At 38.6% G+C, this 15,776-nt stretch overlaps 2 protein-coding genes across 8 annotated transcripts in view; one reads left to right on the top strand and one right to left on the bottom strand.

The window, feature by feature from the left end:
- immp2l (inner mitochondrial membrane peptidase subunit 2) overlaps positions 1-15,776 on the bottom strand; it is a 741,977-nt gene that overhangs the window by 343,983 nt on the left and 382,218 nt on the right. The window lies entirely within an intron of this gene.
- The window catches only part of LOC147106216 (leucine-rich repeat neuronal protein 3-like), a 46,221-nt gene that overhangs the window by 14,808 nt on the left and 15,637 nt on the right, over positions 1-15,776 (top strand). The gene's annotated exons all lie outside the window — the stretch shown is intronic.

Here is a 15,776-nt window from a genome sequence, read left to right on the forward strand (position 1 = left end):
TTTCAAACACATTTTTGAAAGATTTGCCAATCGTCCTTTGGATTTGAATGAACATTTGGATTTTTAAACTGGAGAATGCAGCAGTCACTATTGCAGTCTCCAAGGCTTTTGTAGTCATCAAGCTATGGCTCTTGTGCCTAGCAAATGGAAGCTTGAAAGCTTAGTAGCACAGGCCAGAAATGCCTTATTCTCATACCCTCTAACAGTGGAAAGATAGCGGTCGAGAGTTTTTCTGATACAGACAGTCACTTGCAAGTTCTGCTATTTCCTGGCATTAGGACTGGTTGCATAACTGTCTAACCAGCCTCTATGTTGACTTAGAGAAGCTAATCTGTTGGAACAAGCCTCCTTGTTGCACTTAGATTTGTCAATCTGGTGCAATCTTTAAATTCAAGAGAGAACATTGATGTGAATGTAGATTTGTCACCTAGGAAAAGGATTTGGCCTAATTTTTCAAAACCAATACTTTTGAAGTTTCTTGCCTGCTGAGAGTGCCAATAGGAACATGCTTTTCAGAAGTTTTACCACAAAGGGAGCTAAATGTTTTAGCATTCCTGGATTTACCAATTCTTCAAGCCACTAAAGACTTTTTCCTTTGATTGTCTGACAATGGAAGGTACAGAAAATAACTATTGGTTACAAGAAAAGGCTTCCTGCAGCTGATGCAAATACTGAAAACAGACCAGCACTTTTTTTTATAAATCAAATACAGGAGTTCAAATGTCAAGTTTGAATTCTGAAACTTGTGGAACAAATTCTTTCCCAAGACCAAAGTAAGGTAACACCAGTGGATCTCCTGTGGCAATGCTCACTGTGAGTTGAAGGATACGCTGTTTTAATTAAGGGAGGGGTGCACAGAAGACTGGAGTCAGAGGAACAAAGCATTTGGAAGCAGCTTCAGGGCTGACGGACATTGCAGAGGTAGAGTGGGATAAGGCCATGGAGGAAGTTATAGATGAGGACAAGGAATTTAAATGTGATATGCTGGAGGTATTAGGAGCTGGTACAGATCAATAACGACATGGACAATGGGTGAACAGGACTTAGTGGAGGACAGGACCCACATGGCAGAGCTTTGCACAAGTGGGAACTTTATGGAGGGTGGAGACTGACAGGCCAGCATGGACAGCATTAGAGTAGTAGAGTCAGAGGTTACAAAGAAATGTATAATTAAGGCCACGGACTCACAATTTTGTTGTTGTTGTATTTCTTTGATACCTAACTGCCAATTTAAGCAACTGTGTTAAAGTCAGAATATATCAAATTCCTCAATTCTGTTCTTCTGTTGAAAAATAAATTGTAATTTAGGCCTTAATTATACTTTTCTTCACTTATGCACTTCATTTTTATTTGAAGTGGTACGCAAGGCTGGTTAGGTACCTAGCATTGAGCAGCATGGTGGTGGGAGGGGGCATCATAGGGTTCAGCAACAGACGTGGGAAGAGTTGAGTCAATAATTGCTGGAGGGTGGTTCATGAGTTTGGCAGCACTGCAGGGGGAGGAGGTGAGGGAAGATGGGAGTCCAATGTTTTTCAGCACAGCAAGTATGGGGGGCGGTCATCAGGTTTGGAAGTACTGGACAGAAGTCCACTGGAATTTGGTATAACTGTCATCTGTCGTTCTGCAGTATAGTGATGGATTTTTCAGCATCGAGAGTGTGGCCCTTGGCATATATTTGCATTTTGTTTTTGAATTTATGTTCACTAAAACTTCTTGGTATGGTGCTGTGTCTGTGATACGACTTTGGATCAGATAATTGTTTAACTTAAGGAAAATATAGTTAAAATTGTTGGAGCATTTTTCTAATCTGCCTTTTTTTAAAGTTGAGAACACAATGTGCTATCACAAACAGATTTAAAGAATGCAGAAAAAAGATGTAGTAAATCAATATATATATATAGTTTTGATTTTAACACAGTCTTGCTGATATTGGCAGTCAGATATCAAAGAAATACAACTAAAAAAATTAAACCGTACAAACTGGGGACAACAGCTATAAAGCAGATTAAATGAGTTAATCAAAGTTAAAACAGTTTATCAAACTGTAAGCAACAAAGTTTTAGAAGAGTGGTTGACATGAATCAGGAGCAAAAGATTAATTTTCAAATGAGATGCAGATTTTTAAAAAATTAATGTAAGCTTGTAAACACAGAACTTTGCTTGTATTCTCAGTAAACAAATTTTGTAATTAACAAAGGCCATAATCTCAATGAATGAGATTAATTGCCTGTGTAACAATTACTTCATTTTAAAGTAATTCACTGCATGTGAAGCACTTGCAATGTCCTGAGAAATATGAGGCACTATATAATGCAAATTCTTTCTTTCTAAAATGTCAAAGATTTTGAGAGACCTCGCACTAATATCTGTTAATAGATGTTTTTTTGCCATATCTCAGTGTAAATCCTTAATTGTGTCCTATTGGCGGAGTATAAAATTCATTGTACATGTTGGTAAAGGTAACTGGCAAAGTTATTAGAGTACCGAAGGTACAAGTTCTTCCCTAGAGTGGGATAGTTTAACATTAATTAAAGCACTTGTTATTACTAACTGTACTGTGTACTATCTTAGAACTTCTTTGTATTCCGTTAGCCATGACCATAATGCAAATTCTAAAAGTAAAGTAAAATTAAATCTAATCTTTTAGCACCAGAGGTTCTGAAATAAGGCAATGCGGTGTGAAACGGTAATTAAATGGTTAAAAACCCAGGAGAACTATGGACAGCATTACTTGCACCAGGCTTCTAATCTGCGAGTCAGCTTCCAATCTCACGAAAGAAACCTCATTTGCCCCAGTTAATTTTACAGATGGTTAGCTGAACATGGGATTATAGAAATTTCATTTTTTTCCCTACATGCTTGAGTGAACACATGAATAATGTTTGCATTTTGAAGCTAACATATTAAAAATGCAACAAAAAGATTACTGTATTTCAGTTTTTATCAGCTGATAATGTCAGCACATGCCAAAATGATACTTTCACACAACATTTAGTAGTGCTACTTGTCTAGTTGCGTGAAACCAAAAGCACACACAGTAAATTGCATCTTAGAGCTATGACAAGACTACAACAGTGACAAATGTACAATTCAATTGAATCATCTGACAAAAAGTAATTGTAAAAAAAAGTTGTCAGGCAAATTCTAAAAGTAAAGCATTTGTAAAGTAAAGAATTTGCCTGATAATTTCTTTTTAAATGGTGCGGATTGTAGTTGAGAGTTTGCACTACTTAACATATAAAAATGCACAAGAATTTTCCCAATGAATGCTTTTATGTACTTTGCATAAAGGTTCTGGTCCACAATGGACCAATTCATATCTTAAGTAACAAGGTTAAGAAATAAATCTTTGTGCAGAAATAAAACATCAAGGATGATAAACTTTTGGTTGGTTATCATTTATTGCACCAAAAATCTCCTTCCAACATAGGAAGAACAAATTATCTTTAACTTCTATATCATCACTTTATAATTTAAATATTTATGCCTTTAGAGGATGCATCGAAAGGGTAATTAGAATTCATTAATCGCGTTGACTTGATGCCAGATTGTTGTTCATTCATTCATTCTCGGGATGAGAGTGTCGCTGGCAAAGCTGCCATTTTTTTGCCCATCCTGGCACATTTGAAACTGAGCATCAGTGAGCGGGGTATTGGTGAGTAAGTGCCACTTGAAAGCGCTGCTGATGACTCCTTCTATCACTTTGCTGATAATTGAGAGTAGGCTGATAGGGCAGTTGTTGTCCTGCTTTTTGTGGACAGAACATACCTAAGCAATTTTCCACATTGTTGGCGCCACGTGACATCAAGTCATTTTGTTTTTCGCTCCAAGGAGTTGCCAAATGTCATTAATCTTACCATGCTTCTTACAGTGTGCAATACCAGTCCTCACAGTGAACCCAATAGGGTAGTTTCACCAACGATAAGTGTGGGTCTTTAATGCTAAGCACTGTGCTGAGTTGAAGCTTAATGTTGAAGACTATGGACCACGCCAGGATGAGAAAATTCTGGCCATATACCGTAGCTCACACTACCACAGAATAAATAGCTTTGTTTTACTTTGAGATTAAAATCAGCATTTTGGAGTATGTTTTGCAACAAAGACACATCAAGTATCTTTGAACTGTTTGCATGGCCTCAAATAACACACAACAGCTTGTGATGTGGTACAAAAGTAAATTAGCAGCTGCTGTATAAGTGGTTCTGAACTGTATGACTAAAAGATCAGAAATGGGGGTTTAATATAGAAGTAAACCATACCGTATGATATCAGACTACATAATTCATGAGCTGAATGCCAATTGAAATAGTCTACCACCACTCTTTTTTAAAGTGAATTATCACTGTTCTCTTTGTGCCACATTATATAAAGGTTGTTTAATGAAATTGTTAAAAAGTAAATGCTTCTGTAATTTTAAACAAAATTCCTCTGCAAAGTATTTTAGACCGAGCATTGGGTGGAGGGATGTACAGTGCTGTATTCAATACAAGGTCTAGGTTCTGCCTGAATAGTTGAGAACAGAAATAGGTGGAAGCGAAATGGACAGTTTGGAAAGACAAAGAGAATGAAATTGGCACAGAGAGAACTACGAGGAGGCAGAGAATGAAATCAATATTAAGGAAGTACCAGCGACAGGGAAAACAAACAAAAATGGCCTGAAAATCAAAGTAAAGTCAGAGACAGAAATGAAATCGACAAAAAGAGAGAAGAGCATTAAGGAAATAGGGAATAAGATGATCTGCGAAACGATAGTTTCATGCAGTGGGAGATTTCCACAGTGACAATTACAACAAACCCAATGGAGGAACAAGCCACACGTGGTATAAATACCACTTGAAAATAGCAGTCAGAACAGGATAGGATCAGATTAGTCTAATTTTATCCTCATCCATTTAATACAATAGGGAAACTAAAAAGACTGCTACTTCATCCGATCCCAAAGTGTGATTTTTCACATTTCAGGATCTTTTGACCATTTTTCCACAAAGGATTTGGAAAAAGTTACTTTTAATGTTGTGTTTTAGAAGCGAAGTGCTTTGGCTGTAGGGACCGAACATTGTAGTGAAACAAAAGCGGGGTCTGAACCTAATGCTAAGTACCTAACCTTGACCTTGTTGCCTCATAGACTGTAAATAATAAGCAGTTCAGTGGCTTGTCTCCGTAGCTAATGGACATCTCATGCCCATTGTGATGGAAAGTTTTTGATTTCTTTCTAACTGTGAAAAGTCAGGAAATGAAGCAGAATTGGACACCTAAAAAGCAGACTCGTTTTTGCAGCTGAGGCAAAGAGACAATAGGAAAGGCAGGCTAAAAAAGTCAGGATACAGAGGAATTGGTATGTTTAAGTCACGGAAAATGACCCACAAAAGCGAGGCAGCATAACATTTTCATTATTTTCATGTTATTGCATGGAGATAAGTTGAATCTATTTAAATTAATTAATCTGACCATAGCTATTGTGCTGCATGTCCACCTTACTGTGGATTAAAGCAGGTTAATGATTTGAATTAAGCATCATATCATCTACTGTTAACTTGTTTTGCCTTCAGAGAAATTAAAGAAATATATGTGCAAAGGACACAGATATCCACTTCAGGTCACCAAGTGGTTTTATTGTTACACCCCCAGGTCCTGCTGTTGTAGAAGTCGGTATAGAACAGTGTGAGTCAGCTTCCATAAAGGTTAGATGCTCAGACCGCTTACAGGAGCAACTGACGCCACTGACACCAAATAACCATCAACGGCAGGCTTGAATTAGGAACAATTATTTAAAAGGAGTGCAGTTACTAATGCTGCAACTTTCCACTGACTGAACAATTTAAGTTCTGTTCTTCACTGGTTAACATATATTAAGAAACAATATTGCACTTTTCATGTCATCAGGATGCCCACAGCAATCATCAGCCAGGGAACTATTTTTGAAGTGGTCATCATTGCCATGTAGGCAAATGTGGTAGCCAATTTGCACACAGTAAGGTCCAATAATGAAATAAATGGCCAGTTAATCTGATTAGGTGGTTTATGGGTGAGGGAAAATGTTGGCCAGGACACGGAGAACATTCTTGCCCTTCTTCGAATAGTGCCACCTGAATAGGTGGACAGAGCCTTTGTTTATTATCTCAACCGAAAGACAGTCTGACTGTGCAGTACTCCCTCTGTAATGCACTCTAGTGTCACCCTAGATTATCTGCCTATATCCTGAAGAGGGGCTTGATCCCACGAACTGTTGACTTGGAGGCAAGAGTGCAACCCATGAGCCATGTTAACACATGTGACAAGGGCAGGGAAAGTGTTGTGATGTTTCAAATATATGGTAGCCCTTCCTCCATCATTATTACAGTCTTGTACTATGCTCTTCTTAATTCCACTGACTGTTTTAGCTTGGCTTCATCATACTAGTTATTTCTATCCTTCACTGCTTCCATTGGGGGATACAGGAATACAGTTGGCTAGTTTCAACATGGTTTATGTAGCCTTGGATTAAATAACTCTTGTTTAAATTATTTTTAATTATTGCATGCAATTTTCCATCCTAATATCTGACTGCTTAGTGTCAGTGGCCAAAAAGTAGAACTGGTCAAACAATCTGAAGCATTTTGAAATATAAAATTTCCTACATTACAACAGTGGTTACACTTCAAAAGTACTTCATTGGTTGTAAAGCACTTTGGGATGTCCTGAGGTCATGAAAGGCGCTGTATAAATGCATGTTTCACAGTCAACAAACAAGAAAAAATATTCAAATCTACAGAAGGAAAATCCTAAATGTAATGGTGCAATAAGCTAGTGCAATAAGCTAAGTTCTAAGAAATTAAAGTAACAACAGAAAATGCTGGCAACACTCAGCAGGCCAGGCAGCATCTGTGGAGAGAGAAACAGAGTTAACGTTTCAGGTCTGGGACCCTTCATCAGAACTGGAAGGAGCTGGAGATGGAACAGGTTTTAAGCAGGTGCAGAGCCGGGGGGGGGGGGGGGGGGGGGGTGGGTGGGAGGGGAGGAAGGAACTGAAGGACATTCTGTGCTAAGGTCGGAGGCAGGAAAGATAAAATGTTGCAAATGGGGATGGCAAAATCATACAGCCTGAAGAATGGGGGCAGGGATTATTATCTGAAGTTGTTGAACTCGATGTTGAGTCCGGAAGGCTGTAAAGTTGCTAATCGAAAGAGGAGGTGCTGTTCCTCGAGCTTACATTCAGCTTCATTGGAATAACGCAAGAGGCTGAGGACAGAGAGATCCGAGTGGGAGTGAAGCGGAGAATTAAAGTGACGGGCGACCTGAAGCTCAGGGTCACCCTTACGGACTGAACGAAGGTGTTCCGCAAAGCGGTCGCCCAATCTGTGTTTGGTCTCCCCAATGTAGAGGAGACCGCATCGTGAGCAGCAAATACAGTACACTAGATTGCAAGTACAAGAAGTATATCGCTGTTTCACCTGGAAGGGGTGTTTGGGGCCCTGGACAGTGGGAAGGGAGGAGGTATAAGGGCACGTGTTGCATCTCCTGCGCTTGCACGGGAAGGTGCCGGGCGAAGGGGAAGGGGTGATTGAGGAGTGGACCAGGGTGTCGCGGAGGGAGCAGTCCCTTCGGAATGCTGAAAGGGGAGGTGAGGGGAAGATGCGTTTGGTGGTGGGATCACGTTGGAGGTGGCGGAAATGGCGGAGGATGATCCGTTGAATGTGGAGGCTGGTGGGGTGAAAGATGAGGACAAGGGGAACCCTATCGTGGTTCTGGGAGGGAGGGAAAAGGGTGAGAGCAGAAGTGTGGGAAATAGAACGGACACGGTCAAGGGCCATGTCAACCACAGTAGAGGGGAATCCTCGGTTGCTGAGTGTTTCCAGCATTTTCTGTTGTTATTTCAGATTTCCAGCATTCGCAGTGCTTTGCTATTGTAAGAAATTAACTTGAGGACTCCCAAAAACATTTCCTAAAATGTAATAATGTTTTGATGATTTAGGTTCTACACTGAATTCTATGCTCTGAAACACACATTATCTTTTTTCTTTAAAGTTGCCTACTTGCTACATGTATTTATTGTTCTACATGGGATAGTGTTCTCACTCCCGTTACATAAAATGTGAGCAGGTTGAGCACATTTCAGCTTTTTGTTCTTGTCTATTCCCAGTCTGATCCCCCTTTCTAATCAGCACGTGACAGTATTAAATGCAACTGGCTTACCATTAATTTAGCTGATATGGAGATAGACGAGTCTGGGACTAGACTAAGGAATGCATTAGTGTAAATGCTGAAATGAAGTATCCATCAGAGGACTGAGACTTGTGTTCTCGCATTCAAGAAAGTGTGCCATTCCTTTTAATAATTACTGCAAATAACATGGGTAATATTCCTGCTGAGGTTAAACAATGAAATCAAATATGTTCTCTTCACTATCAAACCACTGGAAAAGTTCCCACCAGTTGTTCTGCTTACTCATTTTATTTTACTCCTCATTGTGCTGGACATAAACTACAGGATTGTGTGCTATAAAATCAAAGGTAAAGAGCAGAGATTAGGGGTGTGAAAAAATACACAACCTGCATGTTTCTGAAGTGTACAGGAAACCTAAATACCTTCATGACTACTGTTGCCAAAATCAGATTTTTAAACATAAAACAGGTAGGCTCCTTTAGTTGAGTTCCAGAAAAAATTTAATTATGGAGCAATTGTGAAGCAGTGCAGCTTTAACTATTATGAGCTGCAGGAAGTCATATTCATCATGTAACTAAAGTCCAAACCAATTTGATACAGTTTTAACCGTGTTAAATATGCTTAATGCAGACCAACTGGCCACGTCCCCGGAGCACATTTATGCTGTATAGTATAAAGTGGAATTATGAAGGTAAAAAGGAAATTCTGTTTTTTTTGTGTTCATTTCAATAGCATTGGAAGGAAGTAGTACAGCTATTAGATTTTCACAATCTGCAGTTTTTGTACATCATGGTCCCAGTTAGCTAATCAGCAGTTCAGTTCACACATCAGTCACTCTAAATTACAGCCTAATTTGACAATAAAACCCATTACTGCACAAAACACGTCCATTTTGATAATGCATGAAGATCTTTAGACAGGCAGTCCTGAAACAAGCCATTACTGACTATAGAGGACAATCATTCGACAGCGCACGCCATTGTTCCTACGTTACAAAGTGAGATCATATTGTATTTACTAGAATATCGGATTACCATTTAATAAGAAAACCTTAAGTTATTGACTTTCTGTAACTTCAGAAAAAATGGACGCATTTCTCAGTTAGCGTTCTGAGTTAGTTGCTTTGCTTCAGAATTATTCTGCATAATAATTTTGTTAAAAAGTACATTGCAAATTAGTATTATGGTGAATCAGAATTCAATCAACTATTTCTATTAATTTAACAGATCTGAATATTGATAATTTTATAAATCTTTACAACAGTATTGTTCTATTGAAGAGCAAGTGTATTACTAATTGAGTAACACATGCCTCTTCCTCAGTGGATAATAGAAATTGGTGGCTATTCTGGGTTCTATTGGAATGAGGAGTACACTAATCAACTGTCGAGAGCAGCGAAAGAGAGGAACACAATAAACAGAGTAGACTCATATAGCTCTCCTAACAGGTTTCTTTTCAAATCTTTTTTCAGCTCGAATAATTTAATAAAATATTTTAAAAGAAACTAAACATTAGGGGAGCCATAAAGAGGATGTTCACTCTTAATAGCCAAGCTATACACTCCTCTCTACAATAGGTCCACAGATCGCCCAATGACTACAACATTTCTTGCAGATAAACTAGAGCGTAGATACCGGGAGTGAGGTTAATCAGGGTCGTTAACCTATTCTTCACAGTTACCCATTCTATTTCTGGTTAGATACATAGCTGTTCATTTGACAGTTACAACTAAAAGCCACCCCTGCAGCATCATTGTGTATGAGTTCCTCTTTCTCTGGCAATAGCACCATTAACAAATTAATCCATGCCAGGAACAGATCAAATATCATAACATTTACCCTGAAGGATTATTTAGCAATATTCTTCTTCTTCAGCAATGCTATTAGTGATTTCCGGCTTAGTTTAAAATAGTAAATCAGTGTAACTGGTTAGGTGCAATGCAGTATGCTGTTCTGCAAACGACAATGCAATCACCTAAAGTTCTTCACGGTCATGTTTATCTTAAACATTTTTAAATGCATTTACAATCGCATCACACCCATGGTCTATCTTTTCATCTTGGCAAATCAGCTTATATATCTATTGGCATTTTCAGAAGTATTTTCTTTAAATTGATGACCATTTCATCAAGTTAAAAAGGAAAGCAAAGTGCATTATTTGGTAATACATCCAAATCAGTAGATTAGATATTGTAATAAAAATAATTACTTGTTCCATTCTTTACTACTATTGTCACATCGAGCTCCGGTGTATCCATTTCATTTCTGAAAAAAACATTAGACTAGATTTCCTAAGTGCAATACAGGGTCAAATTTCTCAGCTAACTGCATTTCAGAACAACATGGTATTAAATCATTCTTTCTTCTCCCTTTCTGCAGATGGGTTTACAAGGCTGTAGAAGTGAGATTGTTAAAATGGCTGCAAAGGCAGAGATTGCAAAGTAGTTCTTTTATTCATTGTATTTGGGAAAAAAAGGCTATTGTGGGCAACAGCTGTGCTTTGAAAATGCTAACAGACTATAAAATGGTGCGGTAAAGTGAGTTGCTCGCCTTACTGGCAGCAGGGCATGGTACGATGTAACTGCTGCATTTTTACTTTTTAATCACCATCTCTAACCGTTGAAGTGGAAACAGAACAAGTGCCAAGGCCCAACACACTTTTCTTCTCTTCCTTCCTGCTTGCCTTGCCTTACTTCTCTGTTGCTCTGGTGACAAGCAACAACGCTTGGCTTATCCTAGCTGAGAACGCCTTTCCATCAGGAACAATGTACCCTCTCCTTGTGAATTGATGCATGAAATATACAGACTGACAGCATGTGAAACAAACCTAATTAGGAGATTCCAATCATACTCCCATCACCATGATACTGTAATTAATCTGTCCAGAGTCGCATTATTTATTATAAAAGGGATCTTTTCAAAATTAAAAGTAAATTCGTAAATTATCATGGCAAATATATTATGAGAGTCCACTGTTCTCTTTTTACCAACAGTGCAGAATTCTAAAGGAGTTGTTACATAATATACTTTTTGAATATAAAGAAAATCATGTAAGTTACAGATTTCTCTCAATAACTGTGCTAATCATTTATGATCTAGTGTTGAAGCTAGTGAGGAACCAGCAATACCGGACGCATTACATAAACAAACAGCAAGCTGAGTCTTTGCGAAATATTTACAACTAGCAGTTAGCAATAACCCTACATCAGGTTTTGTGAAGGTTGATCTGGGACGTTAACCTTACCAAAAGGAGTTTCCTGTTCTTGATTGTCAGTGTTATGCATTAAATGTAGATGTTAAAGAATGTAGGTTTCATCATTCCAGCACAGAATATTTGACTTTTTGAAAGTTATATTCGTCACCAACTCTACTTTTTCCCCAATTTGCCAATTCTGTAGTAAATAGTCAACTAAGTAATTAAGCAACTTTTATTTTTACTTTTTTTCCCCCCATGAGGGTGTATTCCTGGATTAGCTCCCTCTACCACAATACCATCACTCCATATTTCTTCCTCCACCTCGCTAGACACATTGCGGCTGAAAGGACAGATATACAGCCTACTCTCAGGCTGTTGCCCAACCACCCAAACAACTGGCTGCTTGGAAGCATCATTGCAAGTGTGATCCCTCCCCTTTGACTTTCCCCTCGCCCTGCTGTGAAATGCTGCAATCTCGACTCAGGCTCTCTGCTTGACACAACTGGATCAGAATACGTGATCCGATCTTGATCCTGTGCCCATCCTTGTAGTATGCTGCTCATCATAAACTAAACAATTCCGCTTAAATATAATATCTGCTCAACCCTTACATGAGAGCTTTCAAACTGTGCATTTGAGACCGTCTAATTAGACTGCAATAGCCTTTTCTCTTCACAGAATCACAGAATCTACAGTGCAGATAGAGGCCATTTCGGCCCATCGAGCCTGCACCGACACATATCCCACCCTATCCCCGTAACCCCACGTATTTAATCCCCTAACACTAAGGGTCAATTTATCATAGCCAAATCAACCTAACCTGCACTTCTTGTACATTTTCTTCATATACATTCCTCTATTACATGAGGGTGAAATCATTCTTTTTAGATCACAAAATATACACTGACATTTACAATGATGCACTGGTAGACTGCTGATTCTTATATAGCTCTTAAAAGACTTCAGTTTTGTTCTTAGTAATTCCTGGAAGAGAAATAGATTAGGTTTGATATACAAAGAAAAATCACTATTATTACAGCTGACTAACAGTGATATTTTGTGATTTAGCAAAGTAATGTATCTTGGCAATGTCAATAATGGTTTGTATCTGCTGATTATAAAAAAAACTTACTTGTTTCTACTTTTATTTCTTTGTGGGCCCCTGCCAGTGTGGATCCACCTCAAACACTAGGATGGCACAGAAAGGGTCATGGACTTCAATGACTGCTGCCAATGCACTTCCTTAGACGCTATAGCAGCAAGTCTGATTTACGTGGGGGTGGCGAGAAGAGAAAACAATGGCCTTTTTTTCACCCCCCTCCACGCATGCTGGAAAATTTTCAACGTGTCCTCAAAGTAGAAGGCCCAGCTGAAATGTCACTGAACTAAGTTAAAAGCAAGCAAGCTTAAGTGATGAACTGCACCGTTGACATTCTGTTTGAGTTAAGAATTAAATCGCTTCAGCTACTGTATCACACCTCATTGCTAAAGCGAAAGTATGAGATTTGTATTTTTGAAGTATTTTTATTCTAATTGTTTATTATGTCCCCAAATAGACCTCTCGTTGCTACATTTCCTCTTTTAACCAGGAAGACAACAATAATTCATTGCACACATCACAACAGACAGTATCAGTGGGGATCTGAGATTGGTTCACAGAAGCAGTACATTTCTGTGGGATACCAAATATCAACTGCTGGTTGCATTCTGTTCACCAGTCACCTCAAGGGGGGACTTTCTGCTGTTGCACACTATTTTCATCTAATGTTCCTGCTAAGAACTGATGTAATGTACTAACAGTGAAGACTGGTATTTTATTCACCACTTTTTTCTTTCGATATTAGCCAGAGCTGATAAGCTACAGTTCATCTCAAAAAAAGAAATCTTTCATTTTACCAGTTTTCATGGCTTCTGTATAATTTAGCAATCCTGAAATAGGAACTACTTCCTGTATGTCCAGAATGTTGTCATGGTTACACTGTTGGCTGCTCACAGCTGATACATTCATACATGCCAACCATTGCAGTCAGCATTTCAACACATGTGTGAGCTTGTCAGCATTTCACGAGAAAAATCTTTTTAAAATCTGGGATTGGTGGCGTGAACCAATCAAATAAGTTAGACAACAGGGCTGGAGGCTGTCAGAACTGGTCAGGTTGGTTGTTGATTTTAAATAGGTTTCTGTCTCTGTTTAAATAGCAAACATTTAACACAACAATAATTTCTACCATCATATTTTAAAGGTTTAAGAATCAAAAATGTTGGAAACGCACTAGAGTTTGGTCAACACCTAAAAGAGGAAAAGGCAGGTTAATGTTTCACTCTGACTCTTAATCAGAACTCAATTGCAAGGTTTGGGTTCAAATGGTATCAACTCAGCCTTAGCCCTCAAAGTTACGTAAAATTAAAAATTGTTTGTTTAAAGTAATTAAATCAGAATATCCACAATCGAGTAACCCCCTACCTGGCTCTGGCCTGCCATCGAGTCCAGGAAAAGGACTGATGCGACAGTGAGCCAGTTTTATCTTGTAAATGTAGAATGCACTGCCGGTTTGGATATTGTAGGTTTGTTAAATCAGGGGTTAGATTTCCAGTGATAGAAAGTGGATCTTGTAAACTATTTATTTTCATTTTTTTAATGTCTGTGACCCTTTCAGGATAAATTATTCTTTACTTGAAAAACAGAATTACAGCAAGTTTGAAAATGCCATAAAAAGTGCACCAAATGTGTCCAAAAATCAAAAGTTCTCTGAGGTGGGGGGGAAGGAAGATGCCAGGGGGAAATGCTCTCAGACCTCCCCAGAAACTAAAACTCAGGCTTTCTGCATCCATATCTCCTTTCAGTAATTTCCAAATAAACCACTGCTGCACATTGTACTTTTGAGTACTTTAGATTTTGTCCCTTGCAAGAAGAGTTGAATATAGCTACAGCTTAAGCCCATGTCCTACTGAACTTTCAGTCTAATTCCCTGTTTATGTATCATGGCCTAAATTCAGAGCTGTTTTTGGCCTGTCAGCTTTTTTTAATGCAGTTGATCAGCTTTTGCTAGTTTTGTAGGATAGCATGTATGTCCACTAGCCCCATCCTCCACCAGAACACACAATATTACTCCACTCACCTGTAATGCTTTAATACTACCAGTAAGAGTTTTATTACTAAAAAAGATGTGAAATTGGACAAAGATGATGATGTGCAAGGCTAAAGACATGCGATCTTAAAATTTAAAACTCGTCTGTTACATAAGAAATAGGAACAGGAGTAAGCCATAGGGCCCCTCGAGCCTGCTCCGCCATTCATTAAGATCATGGCTGAACTTCTACATCCACTCCACTTCCCTGCCCTATCCCCATATCCCTTGATTCACTTAGTGCCCAAAAATCTATTGATCTCAGTCTTGAATATACCTAGACTGTACATCCACAGCCCTCTAGCGCAGAGAATTTAAAAAATTCACAACCCTCTGAGTGAAGAAATTTCTCATTTCAGTCCTAAGTGACCGAGCCCTTAGCCTGAGACTATGCCCCTAGTTCTAGACTCTCAGAATGTACGCACTGACTGAGATATCAATACCTAGATATCAATTTAAAATTATGTGCATACTTTGAATCTAGCTTTATATCTGTACTTAAATATAGCACAGTAATTAAAACTGTATTTCATGCTAAGAACCAAAAATAATTGTATTGTGGAGGTGGGAGGAGGGAATTAAAAGCCTATTAAATCAGCAGCACATTGCTGTATTTAACACCATCAGGAAGTGGTAGATCCTGTTATCTGCCAAGCTATCTGGGCCAGGTATCTTCTTTGGTGGAGGGGCCAGAAAGAGGACAGGGATGCACTATCCCAAGCCATTCTCTTCCCTCTTAAGCGATACCATTTAAGACTCTTTAGCAGAAGCCAAGCACCAGGTCATCGACCCAACATCTAGGTTGGGAAATAATGCACAGCATGTGGTGAATAAGTTTCATGAAGAAAACTTTCCAAAAAGTAGGGAATAGATTTTTAAATAATTCATGATCTGCCAAAGAACATGATTCTTTTTGTGTGTATTTGGGGGAAGGAAGGTATATTTGTTGCAGTTTCATTCTCCTGTGTTTTTCTATGCCAATTAGAGAAACCAATCTAAATGCAGAAAAAAAACTGGGCTGTTTTAAAAACAATTATTTCCATATAGCTCCTTGCCATAGAGCATTTCCAAGCTCACTCAAAATGTGTCACAAAAGGTTTTTTTATATAAATAACTTGCATTTATAGAGCAGTCCTAGTGTGGAGGAATGTTGCAGAATACTAGAACAAAATATTCTAGTTTCCTACATTACAACAGCGACTACACTTTAGAAGTACTTGGCTTTAAAGTGCTTTGGCACGTCCGGTGGTCGTGAAAGGCACTATATAAATGCAAGACTTTCTTTTCTTTCTTTTATTTTACTTCTCTCTC

The sequence above is a fragment of the Somniosus microcephalus genome, chromosome 16 (assembly GCF_052327205.1).
Source record: "Somniosus microcephalus isolate GS21.2 chromosome 16, FLI_Smic_1.0, whole genome shotgun sequence".
In the NCBI taxonomy this organism is placed as follows: Eukaryota; Metazoa; Chordata; class Chondrichthyes; order Squaliformes; family Somniosidae; genus Somniosus; species Somniosus microcephalus.